The following is a 15535-nucleotide window of genomic DNA, read 5'->3' as shown; positions in this document are numbered from 1 at the left end:
GATGACTGAGAACCTTCATCAACGTTTGAGACATCGCTCAGCTTGCAAAACAAAATGGGAATTGAGGCATTCAAAATTTTACTTATATTGGGGGAGTCTGTTTATCGATAAGAAATAATCAATAATTATCAATAATGTGAAGATTTCTCTCTTGAAGCAATGATATGTTTGTCACCTATGCAAAAAACTACTGTGAGGATGGATAGAGAAGTGTGAATTAAAGCAGGCAGATGAGATGTAGCTGATGACCCTCATGTGTCTTTCCCCACCAATTTCCAAAAAAATCAAAGATGCCATGTGTTGGTGTCAGATTAAGATGACGAGCTTATCTTTTTCATCAAATGAATGAATTGGCCATAGCAACATGTTGTCATATTCAGTGTGGGAACTCAATTGGACTTAACGACCGAGCTGTCGCTGGAAAGCGTTCATCCTCTATCTCATTAAGTCTTAGAGATAGATGCCCAGTCTCACATTAGTTTACTATGAAGTTAAAAGATGAATCCCTATTCTCCCAAAGAAAGTTTCTGCTGTTTGGAATCAGTGGCACATTTACCTCTGTCTCTCTGGAATTCAACCACAGCACTATTTCAGTTTCGGTTTGACACCAAGTCTGCCGTTTCTGCCTTATTTCTGGTGGAGTTTGTTAGTATAACCTTTGTTCATTCTGAGGTTGAATGACCAAATGTGGGTTGAGGAATGAAGCAGGATGGCATCAGCTCTGAGCCAACAAGCCTGAGAGGGCAGGGCAGCAGTTGTATTTAGACCCTGTATATATTTTCCAAGGAGCACAGGGAAAAAAGCTGAATTTCCTGGTATTTAATTACAGAGCAGCCATGGCAAAAGGCATACTGTCAGTGGTAGTTTTAAGGCAAACAGCTTAACAACCTCAGAAATGGTGGCACTGTTGGTTTTAGTGTCGCTGTGTCATTTCCTCTTGTGAAGAGCTGGCTGTTTTGATGTGTTTGGGATATGCATGTGTTCCAGCTCCACTGAACAGACAAAATAAAGGATCTAGTTATAAAAACATTATGATGCTATCGTGTACCAAAATTCTCCAACTCAAGTCATGGGTGAAAGCTCAGACTAAATTTAGGACTTTATAATGCCTGGAAATGGTCTCTTTTTGAAGTCTGTTTTCTCACAAGAATCCTTTCTGTGATGGTTTTAGTTACTCTGACAGATATGCCTCCTGTTTACAGAAAATACCCCCTGCGTCCCCTGTGCTGTGGCAGTGATATTTTTCTTTCCCATGTTAATCTGACCTGATTTCGGTCTCTCTTGGCACCAGCTAAAGGACCCTGTGGATTTGGAGCAGTGGATGTGTATTAGGGGCCATCCACATGGAAACAGTTTTCTGTGTAAATGCACATGTTTTGCATCGGTTTGGCCGATTCTGGTTTCCTTGGACTGGCCATTTTCTTCGGCTTATTGTTGTGTTCGGTTTCTCTTTCTACTGTCTGTTTGTTTACAGCACACAAGCTTAATGAGCATGCACCACCTCTTCTTCTCCGTTTTTGGTGAATTTCAAGCGCCACCTATAGGCCTGGGATAGGTACTAAAGTGTGTTGAGTTCATTACAGTGGATCCGTTTGTACGTAAATATTCTTGAAACGATGCCAAGGAAGACGGGGGGGGGGGGGGCATGGCCTTAGAGCAGTGGCATGGCCTTAGAGCAGTGGCATGGCCTTAGAGCAGCTGAAATTTTGTCTGCTCTGAGGTTGTGAGGTTACCAAAAGTATATTTGTGCAACCCTCTGAGGTCGATTGACGCGGCGGCACGTCAAAATCACATGACCAATTTAAGATGATGTAGCAGCGAGCAAAGCTCAGTGGGTCTCGGTCCGTTGGAGCGAACTTCATTACCGTGGACTATATACCATCTTTTAAATTTTGATGATAGGCCAAGTAAAACCGGACTTATGATAAATTATGTACGGCACGCTTTTTTGCTAATATTGCCGTCACGTTTAGTACAGGAAGAAAGGATAAAAACGGGCTTCTCTCACGAAAGTGTCTACAAGCAGGAAGTGTTTGCAAGCAAAAACAAAACACATTCCTATTGGTGGAAAAAGGCACTACACCAGCCAATCACAAAATTTACATGGCTAAACACGTGATTTGGTTGCTGAGGAACAGGGGTTAACAGTGATTTTAAGTCCATTGTGTAAATACAGTGTGTCAAAATGAAAAAATAACTCTACAGTCACACATGTGCGGTTGTGCTGAAAATAATGATACCAAACAAGGCAAGATAAATAGTTTTTAAGGTGAAATATAATGGTAAAGTCATAAGTAGTCAAAAACAGCCAATTATACCCTGGACTGCATAAAATCCCAATAACACACCCAACTCGATAATCAAAACTCTCTATAATCCAAATTGAAACATATTTTTGGACCACATTTAAATTCATTAAGCTATCTTTTACAGACACCCCTATGAGGTAGGCCTAAATTCTGTTCTCCGGTAGGCCTATTCTGGTCAAAAATTAAACTGTGCGTGTAGTTGTGTGTGTGTGTGATACACCTGATGACAATAAAAGGAAGAAATGTATCTATATACGTTGTAAAACAAGGAGAATAAGAGCAAAAACCTACAACTGTTTATTTTTGCAAATAAATGTTTGTTATTAATCACTTTATTCTTGTAGTGTATGAGGGTTGGGGTTGGGGGGCCTGGCTTGTCTTGGACACAGGCAAACGGGACTTTAAGAAAAAAAGGTTGGGAACCACTGCCTTAGAGGACTCATGGGTTTGATGTCCCTCTGTAGAGTTTGCTGTGGAGGGGGATGTGCCCGCCCTTTTTGGCCAGTGACTCACTAGTTTTGGCAAGGGTGAGTGAGCACACCATGTCATCAGTTGAGTCATTGTACATTTCCTAACAATAGGAAGCCTGGCTGAACATGGCACAGTCCCTTTTCATGGCTACAAAGGCTTAATCCAGATTCAAGTCGTCCCCTTAACATGAAAGTGTGTATCTGGCAGTTGTGTGAGTGCTCTTACATAAGGTTTCTTCCTTTGGCCTGAGATTTCCTTTGGCCCTATTTGTACCCTGTTTGCCCAACTTGATGAACCATTGTGTGATACAGGTCGGCCTTAATCCTTGAATAAGAAAGTCACTAAGGAGAACAAACATTAGAGCAAAGACTGCAATCCTTCCTGTTCCTGACACGTCAATCCTATTAGCGCATCAATCTTGTCTGCAATTCCAACCAACTGCTTTCTGCATGGTCATTTTCAAGCATCTTCTCGCAGCTCAGCTTTAAGACTTACCCTCATAGTCTGGGTCATACATAAATGAGACCTATGTATAAATTAGGTCGTCTTGCATCTGAGGGATTCTGCATTAAACAAGACCCAACTTGTACCAGTCAGGGTCAGAGGTAGGAGCTGGAGGATCAACAGGCAAACCTTTTTACTCACCTGAGGGTGTATTGGAAGAACTCCAGGTTAGACCAAACTTCAACCAAGTTAAGATAAAATTCCATGACAGTGACTTCGTGCTGGGCGATATGGCTGAAAAATGCATCACGATCTAAGTGTTTCATATCAGTCAATATCGATAATTATTGATTTTTTTTTTACCTATTTGAAATAAGAAATTGTTTTTAAATAACCCTTTAAATGGTGACTACTGGAGAGATTTTTGAAAAAATATATAATTTTCAGGATTTCAGAATCTAAGACATGAGACAAACTAGTGTAGAAGTTGACATTGCTGCTTGAAAATATGTTAACCTCTTGAGCATTAGAAAACTTTTTTTACCATTATTGTCTTCATTATTATATAATTTTTATGGAAAATGAAATTGTTTCAGAAGTCACTGGGCCGTATGACATGGAAGCTATTGAGAAAAAAATAATTTCTGCATATTAATATTCATATAAAACAGAGGAAGCAATAAAAGTACAATATAAATAGGTGTGTCTCATTTCTCCAGTTTACTTAAACAATCTGCTGCTGGATTGGAGTCACTGGGCCACATGACATAGACGTTTTTGAAAACACTGCAATTATTTTGTATCAATATATTTATGCTAAGTAATTTAACAGCGGTCCCTAAATCAGTTTCCAGCGGTTCAGCACGAAGCTCTGGGGGGGGTGAGCTAACTGTCCTCCTGCTGCTAACACTGGGTGAACCTCAGCAAAGTCGCGGCTGGACCTGAGTGAATATCATCCAAATATCCAACCTAAAGCTAACTTCACCCCAATTCGATGAGTCGCCTGTTGCAGCCTTTGAATAGGATAAAGAGGATTTTAGTCACTCAACTTAAACAGTGACTTGTAGAAATTATACAAATAGCAGTAATGACCATAATAATCGCTTTCAAGATAACTTGGGGTGTAGTGCTTTCACTGCGTGCAGCATGAATTCGCCTGCGATACATATTACACGAAGGTTTGACTCATTCAATCACAAACAAAGCCTCAGTTGCTTTTTGGTGAGAGTTTCACTTTAAGAAGACATGGCAGGTGTTGCATATGATTTAAACTCAGAGGTGGAAAATTCTTCAGCCACTGACTCCTATCATCATCTGTTTCCACATTATGGTCTCTTACAAAGGTAGTTTGTGTTGTTCTTTATGTCTTACTTTTGGCTTTTAGGAAAAAAAGCTGTAAAAATTCTTTTGGTGGATTTTTTAAGTTGTGTTTCCTCCTCAAGGTTTTGACAAATCCTCATGGGAGGCATGGAATGACTTAAAATGGCAGAAAAAGAGCACTGAACTTCCACAGGTAAGCAATTCAATTTGTATTTTTCTGCATGCACTTGTGCAAGAATTATACACAGGAAAAGAAATGGTGCCCCTAACTCATTTTTATTCTCACATAATCATTATAAGTGATATTTTTCATGCACCAAAATAGACAGATGTGTCAAGAGGGCAATCACTCAAACCTTTTCAACTGTTTCCCTCTATTCATCTGAAATACACAATGGCTCATAGGATTCTTGTTTCCTCCTCCTGCGGTGTCAAGTCCACTTCCCCCCAAACTGCATCCCACCACATTCTGCAGCTATTTAAAGTGTCAGCCGCTGCCTCCAATTACTCCTCCCCACACTAAACCAGAAGCGCAGGCCACGCAAATGAAGGCCTCCCTGCTGCGACTTTTATCTGTTTGTTTTCATATTTCCTTTGCCTCTGTCAGCCCTCATCCCATGTGCTCTTAGTGTTTTTGCCCTCGCCAAGGATTATTATGTTTTTCCACCAGCTGACCTTGGTTACATAAACTAAGGCCTGATCCCCTTTCTTTGATTCTCCTACTTGTCAAGATCCTCCTTGTCCTCCACTCTGCCAGGCTCCTGTCCTCTGGGTGCTCCCACAAAGGCCAGTCTTTTGATTACATTGTGAAATTGGAGCCAGGACAATTTTTTCCTGGGCTGGGTGTGGAGGACCTGGCTGGAGGATAAACCAGAGTGGGGGAAGCCAGGAAGCTGTTGTGGTTGAATCAGGCGGATGGTGTTGGTGGGTAAGCTGTTTATGTCTTCTCATAACCTCCCTTTGTATGCCACAAATCCAGCCAGCTGCTTCAAATAAGCAGAAACCCAAACCCCACCATTCAGCTTTGGCCATCACAGGGTGGCAGATTGGCCTAGTGGTTTGAGACAACATCAAACTGTCCTTAAGCTCGACGATGGAGGCTCAGGCCCTATATTAGGTCATAGTTACTGATACTGACACTAACTCAATATCAGAGATTTAGAACAGGAATACTGAGCAGTGAGCAGACACAAATGACGACAGTGGCTGAATGATCCTGTACGCAGAGATGGCAAGTTGAACATGGTTCCAGTGAATTCCTGTTGAAATTTTTCCAATGTATTCCAATCCCTCTCGGCTCCACTGGTGCTTCTTTTTATTAAATATTTATATCGACCTTTGACCCCTTTGGAAGCATGGGAGACAATACAGGGAATTCAAGAATAAGCATACATGTTCCTTCTTGCACTCTTTCATCTCAATGCTTGCCATTGCTTAAGGTTGTCTAGAGCATCCTTTTGACTTAAAGAAAAGCTATTATTGGTACATTTTATCTGGAAACCATGGATGAGTTAGCCTTGCAAATAAAGAATTTCAGTAGTCCCTCTCACTCATGCACTGCTATCCTGAATTGTCTGGACAGTACTTGGGGGAGCAGTTTATGTGAATTGCAGCCCAGACATTAAACAGACTTTACCCTGGTAACTAGTAGAGCGTCTGTGTAATGTTCGATTGAGCTCATGTGTGAGTAGAGCAGGCTGTTATCTGGCAAATTCATTGTAAAATTGTGAGTGAGTGTGATGATAATGTTGATGACATTGCAGAGTGTAGCTGCTTTGTGCTCTTTTCTACTTGCCTGTATATTGCTTTCCACTCTTTCCTTGATATTGCTGATATATCCAAACACATGTAGCATTTATCAACCCAAAAACAGTAATCATTACTGACAAGTCCTCCTCCTTCTCTGCTCTCCACCCAACCAAACAAAGAAACCGTTTGTGGGAACAGGTTTGACACAGACAGTGTTGTGTTATAGTGCAACTCTGGAAAATGTCTGGATAATGTCTCGAGTTGAGCTGTAAAAAAGGCTAGTAGAAGGCTCTACAGTCACAGCTTGACAGTGCTTTGTTTGACATGGATATTAGAGGAAAAATCTGGTGATATTCTATTTTTTCCTTATATTTAAAAAAAAAAAAGGCCAAAATCAACAATGAACTGATCCTACTAACAAGTATCAAAGCATCATATCTGTCAGTGCTTTGAAGCACAGAGGAATCAACAAGCAACTGAGTGAAGTGTTCAGTCATCAACATGAACTGTAGGTATTTCACCACACATACGCTGTCCTGCTACCCCAACTTGTGCAGGATTTACCCAAATACTTTGAAGCTTCTACTCTTGCTATGGTAAATGACGTCCAATTCAGAATTTGAAGGAAGGCGATGTGTGTCAGTGGCACCAAAAAGAGGCAAAACACTGATAAAGATGAAGGAAATGGAGCTCCTCTATGGCATTTAGAGTAGTGTCGTCACGATACCAAAATTCTGACTTCGGTACGATACCTGCCAAAATATCTCGATCCCGATACTGAAATTATACCACGGCGGAAAACTAAAACATCATCAAAAGTAATGGAATAAGATATTAGATGACAGAATGTGGAACTTAAAATGATTTATTTCTTTTTATTAATTAAACACTTAAACTTAAGAAGTCAAAACAAAAATATATATTTTTGTAAAAGCTGCTGAGCTTTTATAGCTTCTGTATCCAAGAACTCAAGTGTCTTCTTGTTTTGTTTATTTGTCTTGTTTGCTCTCAGAAATGATTAAATAACCTGATTTTCCATTAAAAGCTCAGTGCTTGTAGTAGAAAAAAATTAACAGCAAATTAAGGTGATGGTGTTTTTTGAAGTGGGGTCATATAAAGTTCATATCTATAGTCGATCTGTTTCCTACCGTAATCACCGATCAGCGCAGCCTCAGTCTGGAGAAGTAGAGAGCCCCTCCAACCCAGACGCTCAGCTTTGTACTGCAGTGAACGGGGTACAGAGAAAAAGTGAAACAAGGCTCACCTAAAAAAATCTATAACAGCTCAAGTGTACATTGTATAGAAAAAATTCACACCGCTTTACCTCGCCGATCGGTGATTACGGAAGGGAACAGATCAACTATAGATATGTACTTTATATGACCCCACTTCAAAAAACACAAACTATCCCCTTAACTACAATTTTATTCAGCATAAGAATAATCTATCTATAATACAAGGAATCTCTGTCTGTCTGTGTGTGTGTGTGTTTGTTACCGAAATATCTCTGCGGATCAGGATCAGACTGACCCGAGACTTTCAACATGGCTGCTGTGTGGTTCAGTGGTGTGCAATAAGCATTTTCTTGGACTGCAATGATAGCGTGAATAAATTATTTCATAAATGCTTTACAAATTCTGCAAGCATTATCCACCGGAGCCACCACAGTCATGTGGGCACCAGAGCCAACCACTGCACACCGTGGCCACGTGCGCACCAGAGCCAATCACTGCAGAGCTCAAGCCCACGACATATCTTAAAAAAACAAGCAGATTTATACCTGCAGCGATGCAAGCTGGACCGGGATTTTGCCGGCGGTTCCGTTCCGTTATGTGCATCTAAACTGACTGTTGTGGATTAATGAGATTAAACAAGTCCAAGTCTGTTCGGGTCTGAGGAGATCGGGAGACGCGTGGACAACAAAGTGGGTTCGGAATCTGTGGATGTTTGTGTGTAGCTAGCGCTAGCCGCACTAGCGAGCTGGACCGGGATTTTGCCGGCTGTTCGGCACCATTCTGTTCTGTTCTGTTCATCTAAACTGACTTTTGTGGATTATAATGAGATTAAACAAGTCCAGACTGAGTCTGTTCGGGTCTGAGGAGATCCGGAGACGTGCGGTCAACAAAGTGGGATCTGAGTCTGTGGATGTTCGTGTGTAGCTAGCTGCTAGCCGCTAGCCGACCCACACGGCCTAACATTACCTACCGAGTTGACGGAGCGGGCGCACCGGCACGTCCAAAACCGGATTTAGGCTTTATGTCTGGTGCAGGAAGAAACAGTAAAAATGTGCTTTTGTCACGAAAGTTTCCAAGCAGCAAGTTTGGTTGTTGAGGAACAGGAAGATGTGGGAGGGACATCGGCGGATGATTGACAGCAGCAGTGATGTGTTGGAGACAGCGACAGAGATAGCGAGTTTTGAGAGTTGAGAGATTTGTGACATATAGCGTGTTTGGAGTGTATAGTTAGTGTGTTATGTAGTGTTTGGTGTGGTGTGTTTAGTGAGTAGTGGAGTCGTGTTGTGAGGCAAACCGAGGAGGAGACGGCTGAATGTGGAACAGGCAGGAATGAGCTGAGCCCTGAGCCTGACGCATTGCCTGCATTTAAATGTAAATAGTTATACATAGCTTTGTAAATTTCAAAAACTTATGCACCAATTTAGCAAACAACAATTTATATATGCATTATAACTAATGCAATTGGTCCATTAAACATATTTGGGGTTTTCACAGTAAAAAAACTTTTTCTACTCTGATTTTATGTTATTTTGTGATTTTAGGTCCATAGTGTTAATATAGTACCTTAAAATGAACAAATAACTGTACAGTCACACATGTGAGGTTGTGCTAAAAATAATTACACCAAGTAAGGCAAGGTAAATAGTTTTTAAGGTGATATATAATGGTATAATCACAAACAGCCAATTATATCCCTGACGTCCCACCTTCAAACACAGCCTCATTTGGCCATCCATGAAAAAGCTACTTAACCTCCCACTTTTCTATAGAAATACATGCTTCCTACGGGCAATGCACTAGTTAACATAATTGACATTAACTGTAAGTCTGGAAATTTGTAAAATAAGATAATACTTTATTCGTCCCACAAAGGGGAAATTTGCAATTTGCATTTCATGTTGATAAAGTTCAAACCCTGGATTATTAACCTGCAAACTACATTAGTGTACTAAAGTACAATCACCCAGACCTGGTGGAGGTCTGTGCTCTATTTTCTAATAATATAAATTACAATATGTATCATACATTATTGACAAAAATGTACATACTATGATTATATTAGTAGTACTGATTGACTTAAAATAGATCATTTATAAGTAGAGATGCACCAATCGATCGGCAACCGATCGCAATCGGCCGATAATGCCTCTATCGGTTTTGATCGGAGTTCTCAAAATAGATCACATCAGGCCGATCAGATGACGTTTAAGTATAAAGACAGTGCATTAACTGCATGCAGGGAGGGAATTTCATGGCCGCCGTTGCCCCGCACTTTGGCCTTGATGCCCCGTGAAAAAAAAACTCATCGTACGGCCACAGTGGCCTCTGTGCCCCTGGCCAGCGTAGCGAGCTTGCCCTGAATTACAGCCACCTGAGTGCATAGTAGTCACTCACAGTAACTTCAGTGAGTCCGCGGTTCGCGCAGGTGGAGTCTCATCATCACGATGATCTCACGTGAAAGCCTCTCAAACAGCAGCAGCGTTTCAAAACAGAAGTACGAAACTTACAGCACAGGTGCGAAAGCGAGCTCAGCCGGTTTTGACATGATACGTAACTGACTTAGGATTTAGTCCGGTAAAGTTGGAGATATATTTACAGATTCGAACTTCCCGGATCAATAACTCATAAGTGAAACCTTGTTAAAACACAAACGACGGGTCTTTTCTACCGTAGTAAGGTAGACAACGAGCTACAACTGTATGTTAATCAAAACGAGCGACTGGACATTAACTCTGGTCTCTATGATCAGCCGTCTGTGAGCCAAGGGCGCAGGGACCGTCTACAAAGTGCAACACCGAAAAGAGAAACTACAAAAAATTCAATAACTTCACTATTATTCAGAGTGTAGTGTCACCAAAATCACTCCACACATCAGTGGTCTCCTGCTGGTTATTCTACAATTTTTTGTTTGGAAAAAATGTGCTTTGCCATAATTTTGGGGAATTTCTATTGGGAGAAATATTCAATAACACTAATATTCAGTGTGGTGTCACAAAAATCACCTCACCCTAACCCTACTTGACAAAAACTACTTTCTAATGTAACTTTAACTTTGATTTTGGTATTAAAAAATGTTTTAATACACAATCCATGTCTTATTATAAATTAGGATGTTATGGTATCAGTCTGAAAGGTAAATCAACACATTTTACTCAGTGGCCTTTGTGCCCTGTCATGTGGCCTTGGTGCCCCTGAAAAAAAAAGTGAAGGCCAAATGGACTTGCCCCTAAAATGACAAAATTCCCACCCTGACTGCATGCATTCCCACTAGTAAGCTACAGTTACTCTATGTAAGCTGAGTCCAAGTTGTCTCTAAGAGAGTCTCTAAAATGTGAGATATTGCACATTGCCTCAGCCTGCAATAAAACGGTGGTCAATTCATGATACTTTGTCATCTCCTAATTTTTATACTTAATAATACTTGTCAATGTTGTGTAAGAAGAATCATTAATTAAATATATTAAAGTTATACAAGACAACACTATAGAAGAATTTATGGATTTGACGCTGTGATCAGCAATATCGGGATCGGCAGATACTGCTTTTGGTGATTGGTGATCGGTCCCAAAAATCCTGATCGGTGCATCTCAATTTATGAGTGGTGTTGTTGATCAGCATACTTGTGAACACCAGCGCATGTTCTGGTAAAGTTCATGTTACCAGTGTGAACGTTGTGCTTGTATACAGAGATGTGTGGAACCACATTGTACTGTTAAACAGTTAGCTTTACCCCTGACTGCCTTGTGCAGCTCTGATGGTGAAAAAACTTTGCTTGTCACACAAAAAAACCTCGCTTGACTTGCATCGCATCCGGGGGATATTTATGCAGGGTTCTCCCCAGACGGTGGAACAGCGGCGCTGCGCCGCTATACCGCTAGGTCAGCGCCGCTATACTCCGCGCGTGACTGTGATGAGTGTTCGCCCGTCCGTCCGTCCCCCGGTTGATGGCTAGGAGCTCCCGGCTGACGGAGTTGATGACCGTCTGTCCGTCCGTCCGTGTCTCTCCCCCCCACCCCCCCGGACTGACGTTGACGAGCGTGGAAATATTCCGCTTACGTTGCTGACAGTAAGGGCAAGCCCACGGACACCACAGAGCCCGTCTGTAAACGATGATTTAATTCCTTAATGACCAAGGGGGCCAACACGTCTGTCTCGCTCTGCTCTGTTACTGTCTGTCATCGTGAAACCGTGCCCACTCTGGCTGCAGGCAGAGAGAAGCTGCAGACACAGATGCTGCCACGCTGTCGCACAAAGTTCATAAAGTACCGATACTAATAAAATGTAACAAAAGTATCGTTTTAACGGCTGGGTACCGCGGTACTTTTCTAGTATTGGTTACCGTGCAACACTAGTTGAGAGAAGGACAGGTTGTAATATGCAAAGACAGTAGCAAACTGATATTATCAGTCCTATTCTTCTAATGGGAACTCAACTACACATGTCCCATCAAACACAACATTCATTGGTCTCTTCTTCCATTATCAAACCTTGAGAACATGTTGGCTGTCTCTCCTGAGTTTCCTCATAAAGTTGCTCCAAAACCATCCATCCAGTGAAATGTTTGCTGACTCTTCCAGTATATATTTCAGACCGGGCTCAATCAAGTTTTGCAGCTTTAATTGTATAGCAGAAATGTAGAGATGCCCTGAGCCGATATATGGATCCATAGCAGCACAGATACAGGCCTCAGTAAGTGGATCAGCAAGACTGGATCAATCCACATCATATGCACTTCAGGCACATTGCAAAGTTGTAACAATACAGTTAAAATTCCTTTGAGAACAATATATAATGAACATGTATTGATGTATGATGTATCTACACTCAGTTAAGAGATTATGTGCATTAACTCACATTGCATATGTTGTCAGTTCAACACAGTAAGGGTTACACATTTTAATGGCAAGCACCTCTAAAACTGTCTCTCTTCTCTTTGCCCCACAATTTCTGTAAAAGAATATGGACACATTCTGTCACTGCACTTCTCAGGGGTCATCAGACATGCCAACCTTTACGCATTTTGAGATCTAGTATGATTTGTCACCCTCAAATGATACGTTGTGAATTTGTGAAATTCTAAACATTAGGGGTGGGAATTTCTTGGCAACTCACCATTCCATTCCGATTCTTAAGTCAGCGATTCAATTGTAAACCAATTATTGATGCATCTTGATGCAACAATTTTTGTACATTTCCATGCATGATTTAAAAAAATAATAGTAATAATTAAATCTGAGTTTGCTACTCAGAGCTTGATAAAAAAAATCAACAGATTAATTACATTCTCTAATATTTTGTTAAAGAAAAGGCTTTCTTTGTCACAAATAGATGTGACTTTCTATGAACACAGAATCCTCCTGTTAGAGCTTTTTCCTAAATAAAACCTTTCAGTGCAATAATCAATGCAGCTTGCATTTCAACATATTATAGACCTATGTATCGGCACTCATACAAAAGCATGGCTACTTACCTACCCGCTTTCATCAAAGTGCCCAAAACTTCTGTTTTAGTTTCACTGTAGAGTGTTGGTATGGCTGTGTCAGTTAAGTAACGCTCGTCAACGTCAGTCCCGGGGGGGGGGGGCAAGAGAGAGACACGGACGGACGGTCATCAACTCCGTCAGCCGGGGGACGGACGGGAGCTCCTAGCCGTCAACTGGGGGACGGACGCACGCACGCACGCTCGTCACCGTCACGCGCGGAGTATAGCGGCGCTGACCTAGTGGTATAGCGCCGCAGCGCCGCTGTTCCACCGTCTGGGGAGAACCCTGCACATCAAACTTGATTTATGATTTTAAACGTTTTTTTTTCCCTTCTCAAGAACAAACTACAAATAAATTACTAAAGCATTGCATTTATTTTAACTAGTGCAGTGCCCGTAAGAAAAGTGTATTCCTATAAAAAAAAGTGGGAGGTTAAGCAGCTTTTTCATGGATGGCCAAATGAGGCTGTCTTTGAAGGTGGGACATCAGGATATTTAGGTTAGTTGTGAAATCCGATATTCCAGGGTATAATTGGCTGTTTTTGACTATTTTTGATTTTGCCATTATATTTCACCTTAAAAGCTATTTACTTGGTGTCATTATTTTCAGCACAACCTCACGTGTCACTGTACAGTTCTTTTTTCATTTTGACATACTGTATTAACACAATGGACCTAAAATCACAAAAAAAACATAAAATCCGAGTAGAAAAAGTTAGATTTTTTTACTGTGAAAACCACAAATATGTTTAACAAACCATTTTTTTTTTTTTACTTATAATGCAAATATAAACTGTTTGCTAAATTTGTGCATACATTTAAAAAATGTACAAAGTTATATGTAACTATTTACATTTAAATGCAGGCAATGCTCAGGTCTGCCTGAGCTCCTTCCAGCTGAATGAAGAGCTGCACTGCCTGCTCCACATTCAGCATCTTCTCATTGTTTTGACTCATTAAACAAAAAACCGACTCCACTACACACTAAACACACTACACCAAACACTACATAACACACTAACTACACACTCCAAACACGCTAAATGTCACAAATCTCTCAACTCTCAATATCGCTGTCAACACACCGACCGTCGTTGCCTGTCAGTCATCCGCCTAGGTCCCTCCCACAACTTCCTGTCCCTCAACAACCAAACTTGCTGCTTGGACACCTTTGTGACAAAAGCCCGTTTTTACCGTTTCTTCCTGCACCAGACACAAAGCAAACGTGACGGCAATGTTCGCGAAAAAGCGTGGCGGACATTATTTACCCTAGGTTCGGTTTTGGACATGCCGATGCATCCGGTCCGTCGCCTCGGGAGGTGGGCCGTGTAGCTAGCGGCTAGCTACACATGAACATCCACAGATTCCGATTCCACTTTGTTGTCCGCGCGTCTCCGGATCTCCTCAGACCCGAACAGACTCGGTCCAGACTCGTTTAATCTCATTAATCCACAACAGTCAGTTTAGATGCACAGAACAGAACAGAACGGACCGAACCGCCAGCAAAATCCCGGTCCAGCTCACGCCGCTGCAGGTATAAATCCGCTTGTTTCTTCAGGTATGTCGTGGGCTTGAGCTCTGCAGTGATTGGCTCTGGTGCGCACGTGGCCACGGTGTGCAGTGATTGGCTCTGGTGAGCACGTGACTGTGGTGGCTCTGGTGGACAATGCTCGTGGAATTTGTAAAGCATTTATGAAATAATTTATTCACGGTATCATTGAAGTCCAAACAAATGCTTAGATGCACACCACTGAACCACGCAGCAGCCATGTTGAAAGTCTCGGGTCCGTGTGATCCTTATCCGCAGAGATATTTGACCAACAGACACATACACACACACACACACACACACACACACACACACACACACACACACACAGACAGAGATTCCTTGTATTTATAGATGGATGCTTTTATTTTTTAACAAAAATGCCCTGCCATTTAAACACGGTACCTTCGAACTCACTTGGGAATGTGTCCCTTTTTGATAAAATGCTTCTGTAAACATGAATTTAACATGTCAGATTGCTTGCTATCATAAAAAGAGATCAATTCCCATATTGGTATTGATAAAATGTTAACATAACTGTCATTAGATAATTATAATATTTTAATATTTTCAAAAGGTGCCTTTTGTTTACAAATAGTATTTTATACCCCTGAAGCTATGTAAACTAAATTAAACATCTGCATACATTGCATAGTAAACCTGACATGTTGGTAGACGCACAGGACATGAGGTGTGTGCTTGCTGTCTTTTTGACAAATTTTTGGCCAGGAAGACTAGCTGTCTGCTTCCTCTGGCCTCGCACATACCTGGTTTGAACATTTTCAGCATGTGGATGAACCTCCGGCTTTTCCACTGTATATACAGTGGAAAAGCTGTTTGAGAGGCTGAAATAAATGGGTCGGTCCACTGCCTTTAGTTCCAACAGCCTTCGAACAAACTTTGCAGCAGACCCTGATTTGTTCGAGGTCCGACGCCACAAAACCAAGCTACTGACGAGACACTGCCTTTTTAGGAAC

General features: G+C 41.4%; 1 protein-coding gene across 8 annotated transcripts in view; it reads left to right on the top strand.

Moving 5' to 3' along the window:
• Nucleotides 1-15535, top strand: part of plxnb1b (plexin b1b) — a 192422-nt gene that overhangs the window by 50979 nt on the left and 125908 nt on the right. For 4 of the 8 annotated variants that reach the window (XM_030420436.1, XM_030420434.1, XM_030420446.1 and 1 more), the window contains exon 2: nucleotides 4667-4737. The gene's annotated coding sequence lies outside the window, so the exon portion shown is untranslated. Of the gene's footprint in view, nucleotides 1-4666; nucleotides 4738-5275; nucleotides 5473-15535 lie in introns of all 8 variants that reach the window. The other 4 variants (XM_030420442.1, XM_030420438.1, XM_030420439.1 and 1 more) reach the window with 3 other exon arrangements.

The sequence above is a fragment of the Sparus aurata genome, chromosome 6, assembly GCF_900880675.1.
Source record: "Sparus aurata chromosome 6, fSpaAur1.1, whole genome shotgun sequence".
Lineage (NCBI taxonomy): Eukaryota > Metazoa > Chordata > Actinopteri > Spariformes > Sparidae > Sparus > Sparus aurata.
Note: the sequence above shows the minus strand (reverse complement) of the source record. Positions and strands in the feature narration are given on the sequence as shown.